General features: G+C 45.7%; 1 protein-coding gene across 2 annotated transcripts in view; it reads right to left on the reverse strand.

The window, feature by feature from the left end:
• LOC127425633 (uncharacterized) overlaps window positions 1-12,669 on the reverse strand; it is a 52,300-nt gene that overhangs the window by 22,011 nt on the left and 17,620 nt on the right. Inside the window, exon 1 of one of the 2 annotated variants that reach the window (XM_051671822.1) lies at window positions 6,348-6,452. The exons of the other annotated variant lie outside the window; for it this stretch is intronic. The gene's annotated coding sequence lies outside the window, so the exon portion shown is untranslated. Of the gene's footprint in view, window positions 1-6,347; window positions 6,453-12,669 lie in introns of those variants that run through there. 2 annotated transcript variants of the gene reach the window in all.

Consider the following 12,669-nt stretch of genomic DNA (forward strand, 5'->3'; position numbering starts at 1 on the left):
TCCACATGATAAATCGTCATGGTTACTTGTGTAACCTCCACTCCCTGATGGAGGGAACGAGATGTTGTGTCGATGTAGTGACACTAGGGGTCAATCTTGGGAGCCCGAGACACCTCTGGTCTTTGATAAGAGGCCAATGAAAATTGGCGAGTGGTATTTGCATGCCATTCCCCCGGACAAACGGGTATAAAAGGAGCTGGTATGCAACCACTCATTCAGGTTTTATGCTGAGGAGCCTAGACAAGGTCCGGCCATTTCAGCGGGTAGTTCAGCGTTGTGACAGGAGGGACACAACGTCTCATACCCTCCATCAGGGAACGGAGGTTACACAAATAACCATGACATTCCCTATCTGTCACTCACTCGACGTTGTGTCGATGTAGTGACACTAGGGGTCCCTATACGAAATGCCACAACTGGCTGAACTGTGTTACGTGAATTGGCGGTGTGTGACGGGCAGACCACTGTGTGCTCATAGCCAGCACACCAGGTCGACACGTAACCTCCCCCAGCATAGTTATGAGTGTCGAACGGCCCTTGGGGACAAGTCGACTACCCAAAAGATGGAGACAGGCTAACCCAGTCGTTGCCTCTTTTCCCTTTTTTTATTTCCACTCCCTAAAAAAGAAGGGGGATTATCCGACTGGGCTGCCAGGTCTAGTCGGGGGGTGTCCCTCCCAAGGGGAGGACACCGCGGAGACCACACCTCGCCCAAAGAGAGGGGGGGATATTTAAGTGGAAAAATACGGAAAAATGGGTGAGAGTCTTCAAGGTAGATCCTACCCAACGGGGGAGGAGTTACTACAAACATGGAGACTGGGGCAGAGGGTCTCTGCCCAAGAAAGATGCAGTTTGTCAACAGGGAAACAAATTAGCAGAAGATATACATCGCATGGGGTTTGCCTTAGAGGGAACCGCCACATGCGGAGCACCTACCCCAGAACAGGACTCTTAGTTCGCACATGTACTGGGCCGGCAGCGAGTCTCTCCGAACACTCGACTGCCACAGGGCTCGGAGGAAGTGAACCAGGGAACAAAGTTTGTGAACACTACTGGGAATTAATGGCACATGTCGTCAGCTCAAAAGAGGTGGAAGGAGCTATGTGCAAGTGATACACCCGGCCAGCTATCCTGGGCTTATCCGCTTGTATTGCGTGCCACTACCTGGGATGAAACCGGTTCCACCCGGAGGTTTTAGAACCTTGCAAAGGTGTTGGGTGTTGCCCAGTCTGCTGCTCTGCAAATGTCTGTTAGAGAGGCACCCCTGGCCAGGGCCCAGGAGGCCGCTACACCCCTGGTAGAATGGGCTTGTAGCCCTACGGGGGGCGGCATGTCCTGGGCGTGATATGCCATAGCAATGGTGTCAATGAGTCAGTGGGCGATCCTCTGCTTGGAGACAGCGCTTCTATTCTGCTGTGCACCAAAGCAGACAAAGAGCTGCTCAGAGATCCTAAAGCTCTGCATGCGATCCAAATAGATGCATAAAGTGCGGACACAGCAACGATAGGGCTGGGTCTGCTTCCTCCTGGGGCAGCGCTCGCAGGTTCACCACCTGAAAGGGGTCGTGGGAACCTTGGGCACATAGCCCAGTCTGGGTCTCAGGATCACGTGAGAGTAGCCCAGACCGAACTCCAGGCACGTTTTGCTGACAGAGAACACTTGCAGGTCTCCTACCCTCTTGATGGAAGTGAGTGCAGTCTGGGCTACTCTCATGTGATCCTGAGACCCAGACTGGGCTATGTGCCCAAGGTTCCCACGACCCCTTTTAGGGATCAGGTGGTGAACCTGCGAGCGCTGCCCCAGGAGGAAGCAGACCCAGTCTTCAAGGAGAGTGCCTTAAGCTCAGCTGACTGCAAAGGCTCAAAGGGGGCTCTCTGTAGACCCTGAAGAACTACAGAGAGGTCCCATGAGGGAATGAGGCGTGGTCTGGAGGGATTCAGCCTCTGGCGCCTCTCAGGAACCTAATGATCAGGTCGTGCTTCCCTAAGGACTTACTGTCGACTGCGTTATGGTGTGCTGCTATGGCGGCAACGTACACCTTCAAGGTGGAAGGGAACAGCCGCCCTTCCAACCTCTCCTGCAGGAAGGAAAGCACTGATCTGACTGCACATCTCTGGGGGTCTTCCCATTGGAAAGAACACCACTTAGTGAACAAACGCCACTTAAAGGCATACAGGCGCCTCGTAGAGGGGGCCCTAGCCTGAGTGATCGTGTCTACCACCGCGGGTGGTAGACCGCTTAGGTTTTCCACGTCCCGTCCAGGGGCCAGACATGGCGATTCCAGAGGTCTGGTCGTGGGTGCCAGATGGTGCCCCGTCCCTGAGAAAGAAGGTCCTTCCTCAGGGGAATTCGCCAGGGGGGGCTGTCGCGAGGAGCGTGAGGTCCGAGAACCACGTCTGGGTGGGCCAATAGGGTGCTACCAGGACAACCTGCTCCTCATCCTCCCTGACCTTGCACAGGGTCTGTGCAAGTAGGCTCACTAAACGCATATTTGCGCTGGCCAGGGGGCCAGCTGTGTGCCAGCGCATCTATGCCGAGGGGGGCCTCGGTCAGGGCGTACCAGTGCGGGCAGTGGGAGAATTCTTGGGAGGCGAACAGGTGCACCTGTGCCTGTCCGAATCGACTCCAAATCAGCTGGACCACCTGAGGGTGGAGTCTCCACTCTCCCCTGAGGGTAACCTGCCGTGACAGTGCGTCCGCTGTAGTGTTGAGGTTGCCCGGGTTGTGAGTGCCTCGCAGCGACTTGGAGGAGGAGACAGCGGGCGAGTTGTGACATACAACGAGAGCACAGACCACCTTGGCGGTTGACATATGCTACTGTTGCCGTGTTGTCTGTCCAAAATAACACGTGCTTGCCCTGGATCAACGGCCGAAACCTCCGCAGGGCGAGCAGAATTGCCAACAACTCGAGGCAGTTGATGTGCCAATGCAGTTGCGGGCCCGTCCACAAGCCGGCAGCTGTGTGCCTGTTGCAAACAGCGCCCTAGCCCATCTTGGAGGCATCCGTCATGACCACGACGCACCTGGAGACCAGTTCTAGGGGAACACCTGCCTGTAGAAACTAGAGGTCGGTCCAAGGGCTGAAAAGACGGTGACAGGTCGGTGTGATGACCACGTGATGTGTCCCGCGGCGCCATGCCCATCTCGGGACTTGAGTCTGAAGCCAGTGCTGAAGCAGTCTCATATGCATCAACCCGAGCGGGGTGGCCACCGCTGAGGATGCCATATGCCCCAGGAGCCTCTGAAAGAATTTCAGTGGAACCTCTGTTTTCTGTTTGAACGCCTTCAAACAGGCCAACACCGACTAGGCGCACTCGTTCGTGAGGTGCGCTGTCAAAGAGACTGAGTCCAACTCCAAACCGAGGAAAGAGATGCTCTGAACCGGGAGGAGCTTGCTCTTTTCCCAGTTGACCCAAAGCCCTAGTCGGCTGTGGTGTGAGAGCATCAAGTCCCTGTGTACATACAACGTGTCCCAAGAGTGAGCTAGGATTAGCCAGTCATCGAGATAGTTGAGAATGTGAATGCCCACTTCCCTTAACGGGGCAAGGGCTGCCTCTGCGACCTTCGTGAAGACACGAGGAAACAAGGACAGGCCGAAAGGGAGGACCTTGTACTGATACACCTGTCCCTCGAATGCAAACCGCAGGAAGGGTCTGTGTCGAGGTAGAATATGCCGGATAGCCTCCGTCTGCTGCTCCACCGTCGAGAACTGCTGGGCAAAGTCCTTGACGGTGTCACCGAATAGGCCAGCCTGGGAGATAGGAACTGTGTCCTGTCAGCCTCACACATTTCAACCAGGTTGAGCCAAAGGTGGCGCTTGTGGACATCGTCCGCACGAGAGACCGCGCCGTGACCGTCGTCGCTTGGAGAGCGAGGTCAGTCACCGAGCGCAGTTTCTGCATCAATCCCGGGGTGTAACTACCCTCGTGCAGTTCCTTTAGCGCCTTGGCGGACTAGCAGGAGAGCCATGGCGTGCAGGGCGGAGGCGGCAAGTCCAGCGGCACCGTAGGCCTTGGCCGTCAGAGATGACATAAGCCCACAGGCCTTGTCACTAAATCACTAATTAAAACATTTTTAACTTTGAATTGACCTAACTCTCGCATGAAGTACGTTCCTCTGTGGTAAACATAGTGGAACTTCTGAATTCTCATGTGAGCATGCCAACGTGATGTCGTCAGACGACAGCTATGGGAGGCATTGAGTGTTTACAGGAAGCAATTTTTTAAAGTTAATAAAGTTTTAATTAGCGATTAGTTTTTCACACAAACATATTGATTCACTTCAGAAGACATAACTTGATCGGCGGGAGTCGTGTGGATTACTTTGACCGTCAAAAACTGGTGTCCATTCACTTGCATTGGATGAAGCTAAAAACCTGGGATACTTTCCTAAAAATCTTAAATCCTGTTCTGATGAAGAAAGAAGGTCATATACATCTTGGATGGCCTGATGGTGAGTAAATTATTAGCACATTTTCATTTTTGGGTGAACTATTCCTTTAAATTTCATATTAATTTAATTAATTAGGCTGCTGTAGTTAGGTCTGCTGGAACTAGAAACATCTATCATGATCTATAACTCTGCAAAAAATGTAATAGCATCTACGCTAATATCCCGAGGTTACCAGAGCCGCCAGCTCCAGCTCCATTCCTGCTTGGTGTCGGACTCCACTGCTACGTGTCGCTGAGTGATGATGACAAACTACAGCCGGTGCTTGCCAGACATCACTTCAGTTTTTTATGATGGACTTCAGACGATGAACTGATGCCAACTACAACCATAAGACATGGGATAATTCATATGCCATTGCCTGAACCTTGGATTTAGGATGGACCCCATCGAACCTCACCGAAATGACCTGCCGGTTGAACTGCGATGCACCATTTATCTCTGCCTGCATCACCTCTGTATATTGATGGACTACACTCTTGAAATGGAATTCATAGACTATCAATTAATTGCCAACAAAGCCTTCATCAGCCAACTATGAAAGGACAATGCATTTATGTGAACATCTGTAGTTAATCCAGGATGGACTTCAAAGACATTAGTCATTAATCTTACAGTTCATACAAAATATGAATTAAACACTGGACCTTAAAATTTAGTTTACAAATTTTAAATCATGATTTGCACTGCAAAAAAATAACTAATATTGGCATTATATTCATGCTTTTTAGCCAGAGGGGAACTGGCTCCCACAGTGATCCCGGTTTCTCCCAAGGTTATTTTTCTCCATTAACCAGCATCTTATGGAGTTTTGTGTTCGCCTTCAGCTTGCTCACAGGGGTTCTAAATATAATTATTATTTAATTATTTAAATTTTATCACAATTGACCATCATATTTAATCAAACTACACAATGAAAAGACTTTATTGATATTACAGTTTCATTTTCTGTTAATGCACGATTTTCTGTAAAGCTGCTTTGAAACGATGTGTGTTGTGAAAAGCGCTATACAAATAAAAATGACTTGACTAATACAGACAACACGAGTACAAGGAATCATATTTGTGTTTTTGTTTGTTCAAAATGCAATAAATGCAGAATGTTAAAGGTACTGGTGTAGGACACTGTAGTTCATAACTCATTATAACATATTTCAAAATTACAGGGGTGGGGGTGTTCTTTGGGGGTTAAGCCCCTTTATCCCTAGCAACACCTGTGGCTTCAAATCCATAAACAAAAATGATCAAGGCTTTAATTTCAATAAAAGTTGACCATTACAATTAAAGAGTTTCTGTATAAGAAAACAAGGCTAAAAGTGCAACCTTGTAAATGTCAGCCTGCATTACTTATATGATCTATTTTGTAAGGAGTTACTCATTTTTCACTGTTCCACAAATCACAGACCATTGATCTTCTTTGACATCCTGCATTCTGCAATTATCATCAAAAACAAATTTGACACCAAACTTAAAAAACACCGGTTGTGGTTTTTAATATTATATACCTATATTTTGAAAATATTAAATATTTTAAAATTATATGAGCGCATTCACAGTTTCTAGCTTAAAATAAACTTTTATTTCCTTACAAATAAAATCATTACATGGCAAAATGGTGACAGTAAAGAGGGCTGACATGTCAAACTATCAAAAAAGCGTTCTTTGGATAAAATAGACAATAATACAGATATAAATTGCTTTTTGTGGCCTGTTTTGAAAAACAAAATGTTTCTCAGATTTCAGAAAATCCTAAACAATTCTGTAAAGACACAATTAAACCTGAATTTCTTTATTTTATTTATTATTTTTACATAAAATATAAAGCTATCCTGCATTATTTATGCTTAGTTTTTTATTTTGTTTTAGTTTTTGTTTTTTACTTAAAAAAATTGGATTACCTTGTTTGTCTCAGGATAATCCCTGTGGGAAGAGACACTGCCGTTGATTCAGCTGCCAAGCTAATAAGTGCTTTCAAAAGAAACCACCTTTTTTATGGTGTAACATGACAAAACAGCATTATCTAACTTGCTTTCGCTCTGCTTTCACTTTTGTTTCTGTTTAAGTTTATGTAACTGAAACTATCTTAGAATGGATGCAATGTTGCTGTGTTGGGCAAGACAGAATGTTCAAACAAATGAACAGGACAATGTTTTAAAAAAGAAAAACCCACAGAGTCACAATGTTTTCACTTAAATGTAATACAATAAATACAAATACAAAATGTTATTTATACATTGTTCAGAGATGACATAAGCCCACAGGCCTTGGACGGGGGCCTTTGGGCACCCGCACCAGGTGGCGGCGCTCTGCGGCCATAGGTGCACCGCGAGCGCCTTTATCCACCGGGGGATTGCCGAATAGCCCTTGGCTGCCCCACCATTGAGGGTAGTGAGGGCGGGGAAGCTGAAAAGATCGGGACCGGGCAGTAAAAAGTGGCTCCCCCGACCTTGTCAGCTCTTCATGCACTTCCGGAAAGAAAGGAACAGGGGCGGGGCGTGGCTTTGAGTGGCGCCACGAACCCAGGAACCAATCATCGAGCCGCGAGGGTTCAGGGAAGAGCGGAGGGTTCCACTCTAGCCGACGCTCATGGCTGCCCGGGAAAGCATGTCGTCATCTCCGCCTCAGCCTGTGACTGGGCAATCGTCCCCGAAGGGAGGAGCCCAGCTGAGGCTTCCGCGTCCGAGTGGACGAGCCCGCTCTCCGATGCTTAGCTCAAGAGCTCATCACTTTCACTGGCTCTGAATAAGAGGTTGAACTCGCCGTGAGACGAGCCGGCGGATTCATCCGGAAGCCCGATCGGGGCAGACAGGCGTACTGGGGAATGGGAGGTCCGCGGGGGGATACCCGGCGGAGGCGGTCCCATTGGGGTCCCCAGTGCTAGCCGTGCTGGCCTCATACCCGTGGGTAAAAGGACCGAGGCGGGGAGCCTCTGGGGTGGCTTGCTTTCTTACGAAGGCAAGCCGCGACCGCGTCGTTACCATGGACATGTCCTCGCAATGAGTACATGACCCATCCACGAACGCTGTCTTCGCGTGAGCAGTGCCCAGACACGAAAGACAGTGATCGTGACCATCAGAAGGTGAGAGATAATGAGCGCAACCAGGAATAACACACAAAGGAAAGGCATCTTTAAAAATACGCGTCTTTAAAAAGACGTTCCATGTGTGCCGCTCTGTTAGAGAAATATGCTCTTTTAGAGAAATATACTCTTATTTCTGCCGAAGTTCCCAGGGGCATTCTCTGCAGTGCACCAGTGCAGAGGAGGGAGAAGCCGCTGAAATGTGCCGTCAGATCCAGCAGAGGTGAATGAACAGTCGTGGGAATTCAGCTCAGTGAACATGACCGTTCGGCTCCGAAGAGAAAATCTGAATGAGTGGTTGCATTCCAGCTCCTTTTATACCCGTATGTCCGGGGGAGTGGCATGCAAATACCACTCGCCAATTTTCATTGGCCTTTTATCAAAGACCAGAGGTGTCTCGGGCTCCCAAGAGTGACCCCTATTGTCACTGCATCGACACAACGTCGAGTGAGTGACAGATAAGGAACACAACATTCTCTTGAATAGGCTGGAGAATTATGTTGGTATTAGTGGACCTGCATTAGCATGGTTTAGGACCTGTTTATCAGACCGCTACCACTTTGTCTATGTAAAGGAGGAATTGTCAAATCAAACAAAAGTATGGAGTGCCACAAGGATCAGTATTAGGGCCTCTGCTTTTCTCCTTATATATGCCTACCCTGGGAGATATTATCAGGAATCATGGAATACGTTTCCACTGTTCTGCCGACGATACCGAAATTTCACAATTCTCCAAATTAGCAGAGTGCATCAATGAAATAAAAGATTGGATGGCCAGAAATGTCCTTGTACTCAGTTCTGACAAACAGAGGGAGAAATAATTGGACCAAAAACCTCTAAAAGTAAGCAAAGTGACTCTCAATGGATGTACTGTTACATCGTCTTCTACAGTGAAGAACTTAGGTGTTATATTTGATGCCAATCTGTCCTTTGAAAATCAAATTTCCAATGTTTGTAGAACAGCATTCTTCCACCTCAGAAATATTGCTAAGTAATGACACATGCTCTCTCTTGCTGATGCCGAAAAACGAATTCATGCGTTCATGACATCAAGACTAGATTATTGTAATGCATTACTGGGAGGATGTCCAGTAAGTTCAATAAATAACTTTCAATTGGTTAAAAATGCAGCAGCCGGAGTGCTGACTAGAATCAAGAAATATGATCATATTAGCCCCATTTAATCGTTGTTACATTGGCTACCTGTTAAAGGAATAGTTCACCCAAAAATAACAATTTGCTGATAATTTACTCAACCTCAGGCCATCCAAGATGTATATGGCCTTCTTTCTTCATCAGAACAGGATTTAAGAGTTTTAGGAAAGTATCCCAGGTTTTTAGCTTCAACCAATGCAAGTGAATGGACACCAATTTTTGACGGTCAAAAAACCATATTTAGGCAGCATCAGAGTAATCCACACGACTCCTGTTGATTAAGTAATGTCTTCTGAAGTTAATCAATATGTTTGTGTGAAAAACAAATCACTAATTAAAACGTTTTTAACTTTGAATTGACCTAACTCTCACAATGAAGTACGTTCCTCTGTGGTAAACATAGTGGAACTTCTGAATTCTCATGTGAGCATGCCAACGTGATGTCGTCAGACGACAGCTATGGGAGGCATTGAGTGTTTACAGGAAGCAATTTTTTAAAGTTAATAAAGTTTTAATTAGCGATTAGTTTTTCACACAAACATATTGATTCACTTCAGAAGACATTACTTGATCGGCGGGAGTCGTGTGGATTACTTTGACCGTCAAAAACTGGTGTCCATTCACTTGCATTGGGTGAAGCTAAAAACCTGGGATACTTTCCTAAAAATCTTAAATCCTGTTCTGATGAAGAAAGAAGGTCATATACATCTTGGATGGCCTGATGGTGAGTAAATTATCAGCACATTTTCATTTTTGGGTGAACTATTCCTTTAAATTTCATAATAATTTAATTAATTAGGCTGCTGTAGTTAGGTCTGCTGGAACCAGAAACATCTATCATGATCTATAACTCTGCAAAAAAATGTAATGGCATCTACGCTAATATCCCGAGGTTACCAGAGCCGCCAGATCCAGCTCCGTTCCTGCTTGGTGTCGGACTCCACTGCTACGTGTCGCTGAGTGATGATGACAAACTACAGCCGGTGCTTGCCAGACATCACTTCAGTTTTTTATGATGGACTTCAGACGATGAACTGATGCCAACTCCAACCATAAGACATGGGATAATTCATATGCCATTGCCTGAACCTTGGATTTAGGATGGACCCCATCGAACCTCACCGAAATGACCTGCCGGTTGAACTGCGATGCACCATTTATCTCTGCCTGCATCACCTCTGTATATTGATGGACTACACTCTTGAAATGGAATTCATAGACTATCAATTAATTGCCAACAAAAGCCTTCATCAGCCAACTATCAAAGGACAATGCATTTATGTGAACATCTGTAGTTAATCCAGGATGGACTACAAAGACATTAGTCATTAATCTTACAGTTCATACAAAATATGAATTAAACACTGGACCTTAAAATTTAGTTTACAAATTTTAAATCATGATTTGCACCACAAAAAAATAACTAATATTGGCATTATATTCATGCTTTTTAGCCAGAGGGGAACTGGCTCCCACAGTGATCCCGGTTTCTCCCAAGGTTATTTTTCTCCATTAACCAGCATCTTATGGAGTTTTGTGTTCGCCTTCAGCTTGCTCACAGGGGTTCTAAATATAATTATTATTTAATTATTTAAATTTTATCACAATTGACCATCATATTTAATCAAACTACACAATGAAAAGACTTTATTGATATTACAGTTTCATTTTCTGTTAATGCACGATTTTCTGTAAAGCTGCTTTGAAACGATGTGTGTTGTGAAAAGCGCTATACAAATAAAAATGACTTGACTAATACAGACAACACGAGTACAAGGAATCATATTTGTGTTTTTGTTTGTTCAAAATGCAATAAATGCAGAATGTTAAAGTTACTGGTGTAGTACACTGTAGTTCATAACTCATTTTAACATATTTCAAAATTACAGGGGTGGGGGTGTTCTCTGGGGGTTAAGCCCCTTTATCCCTAGCAACACCTGTGGTTTCAAATCCATAAACAAAAACGATCAAGGCTTTAATTTCAATAAAAGTTGACCATTACAATAAAAGAGTTTCTGTATAAGAAAACAAGGCTAAAAGTGCAACCTTGTAAATGTCAGCCTGCATTACTTATATGATCTATTTTGTAAGGAGTTACTCATTTTTCACTGTTCCACAAATCACAGACCATTGATCTTCTTTGACATCCTGCATTCTGCAATTATCATCAAAAACAAATTTGACACCAAACTTAAAAAACACCGGTTGTGGTTTTTAATATTATATACCTATATTTTGAAAATATTAAATATTTTAAAATTATATGAGTGCATTCACAATTTCTAGCTTACAATAAACTTTTATTTCCTTAAAAATAAAATCATTACATGGCAAAATGGGGACAGTAAAGAGGGCTGACATGTCAAAGTATCAAAAAAGTGTTCTTTGGATAAAATAGACAATAATACAGATATACATTGCTTTTTGTGGCCTGTTTTGAAAAACAAAATGTTTCTCAGATTTCAGAAAATCCTAAACAATTCTGTAAAGACACAATTAAACCTGAATTTCTTTATTTTATTTCTTTATTTTTACATAAAATATAAAGCTATCCTGCATTATTTATGCTTAGTTTTAGTTTTTATTTAGTTTTAGTTTTTTTTTACTTAAAAAAATTGGATAAACTTTTTTGTCTCAGGATAATCCCTGTGGGAAGAGACACTGCCGTTGATTCAGCTGCCAAGCTAATAAGTGCTTTCAAAAGAAACCACCTTTTTTATGGTGTAACATGACAAAACAGCATTATCTAACTTGCTTTCGCTCTGCTTTCACTTTTGTTTCTGTTTAAGTTTATGTAACTGAAACTATCTTAGAATGGATGCAATGTTGCTGTGTTGGGCAAGACAGAATGTTCAAACAAATGAACAGGACAATGTTTTAAAAAAGAAAAACCCACAGAGTCACAATGTTTTCACTTAAATGTAATACAATAAATACAAATACAAAATGTTATTTATACATTGTTCAGAGATGACATAAGCCCACAGGCCTTGGACGGGGGCCTTTGGGCACCCGCACCAGGTGGCGGCGCTCTGCGGCCATAGGTGCACCGCGAGCGCCTTTATCCACCGGGGGATTGCCGAATAGCCCTTGGCTGCCCCACCATTGAGGGTAGTGAGGGCGGGGAAGCTGAAAAGATCGGGACCGGGCAGTAAAAAGTGGCTCCCCCGACCTTGTCAGCTCTTCATGCACTTCCGGAAAGAAAGGAACAGGGGCGGGGCGTGGCTTTGAGTGGCGCCACGAACCCAGGAACCAATCATCGAGCCGCGAGGGTTCAGGGAAGAGCGGAGGGTTCCACTCTAGCCGACGCTCATGGCTGCCCGGGAAAGCATGTCGTCATCTCCGCCTCAGCCTGTGACTGGGCAATCGTCCCCGAAGGGAGGAGCCCAGCTGAGGCTTCCGCGTCCGAGTGGACGAGCCCGCTCTCCGATGCTTAGCTCAAGAGCTCATCACTTTCACTGGCTCTGAATAAGAGGTTGAACTCGCCGTGAGACGAGCCGGCGGATTCATCCGGAAGCCCGATCGGGGCAGACAGGCGTACTGGGGAATGGGAGGTCCGCGGGGGGATACCCGGCGGAGGCGGTCCCATTGGGGTCCCCAGTGCTAGCCGTGCTGGCCTCATACCCGTGGGTAAAAGGACCGAGGCGGGGAGCCTCTGGGGTGGCTTGCTTTCTTACGAAGGCAAGCCGCGACCGCGTCGTTACCATGGACATGTCCTCGCAATGAGTACATGACCCATCCACGAACGCTGTCTTCGCGTGAGCAGTGCCCAGACACGAAAGACAGTGATCGTGACCATCAGAAGGTGAGAGATAATGAGCGCAACCAGGAATAACACACAAAGGAAAGGCATCTTTAAAAATACGCGTCTTTAAAAAGACGTTCCGTGTGTGCCGCTCTGTTAGAGAAATATGCTCTTTTAGAGAAATATACTCTTATTTCTGCCGAAGTTCCCAGGGGCATTCTCTGCAGTGCACCAGTGCAGA

Source organism: Myxocyprinus asiaticus, chromosome 34 (genome assembly GCF_019703515.2).
Source record: "Myxocyprinus asiaticus isolate MX2 ecotype Aquarium Trade chromosome 34, UBuf_Myxa_2, whole genome shotgun sequence".
In the NCBI taxonomy this organism is placed as follows: domain Eukaryota; kingdom Metazoa; phylum Chordata; class Actinopteri; order Cypriniformes; family Catostomidae; genus Myxocyprinus; species Myxocyprinus asiaticus.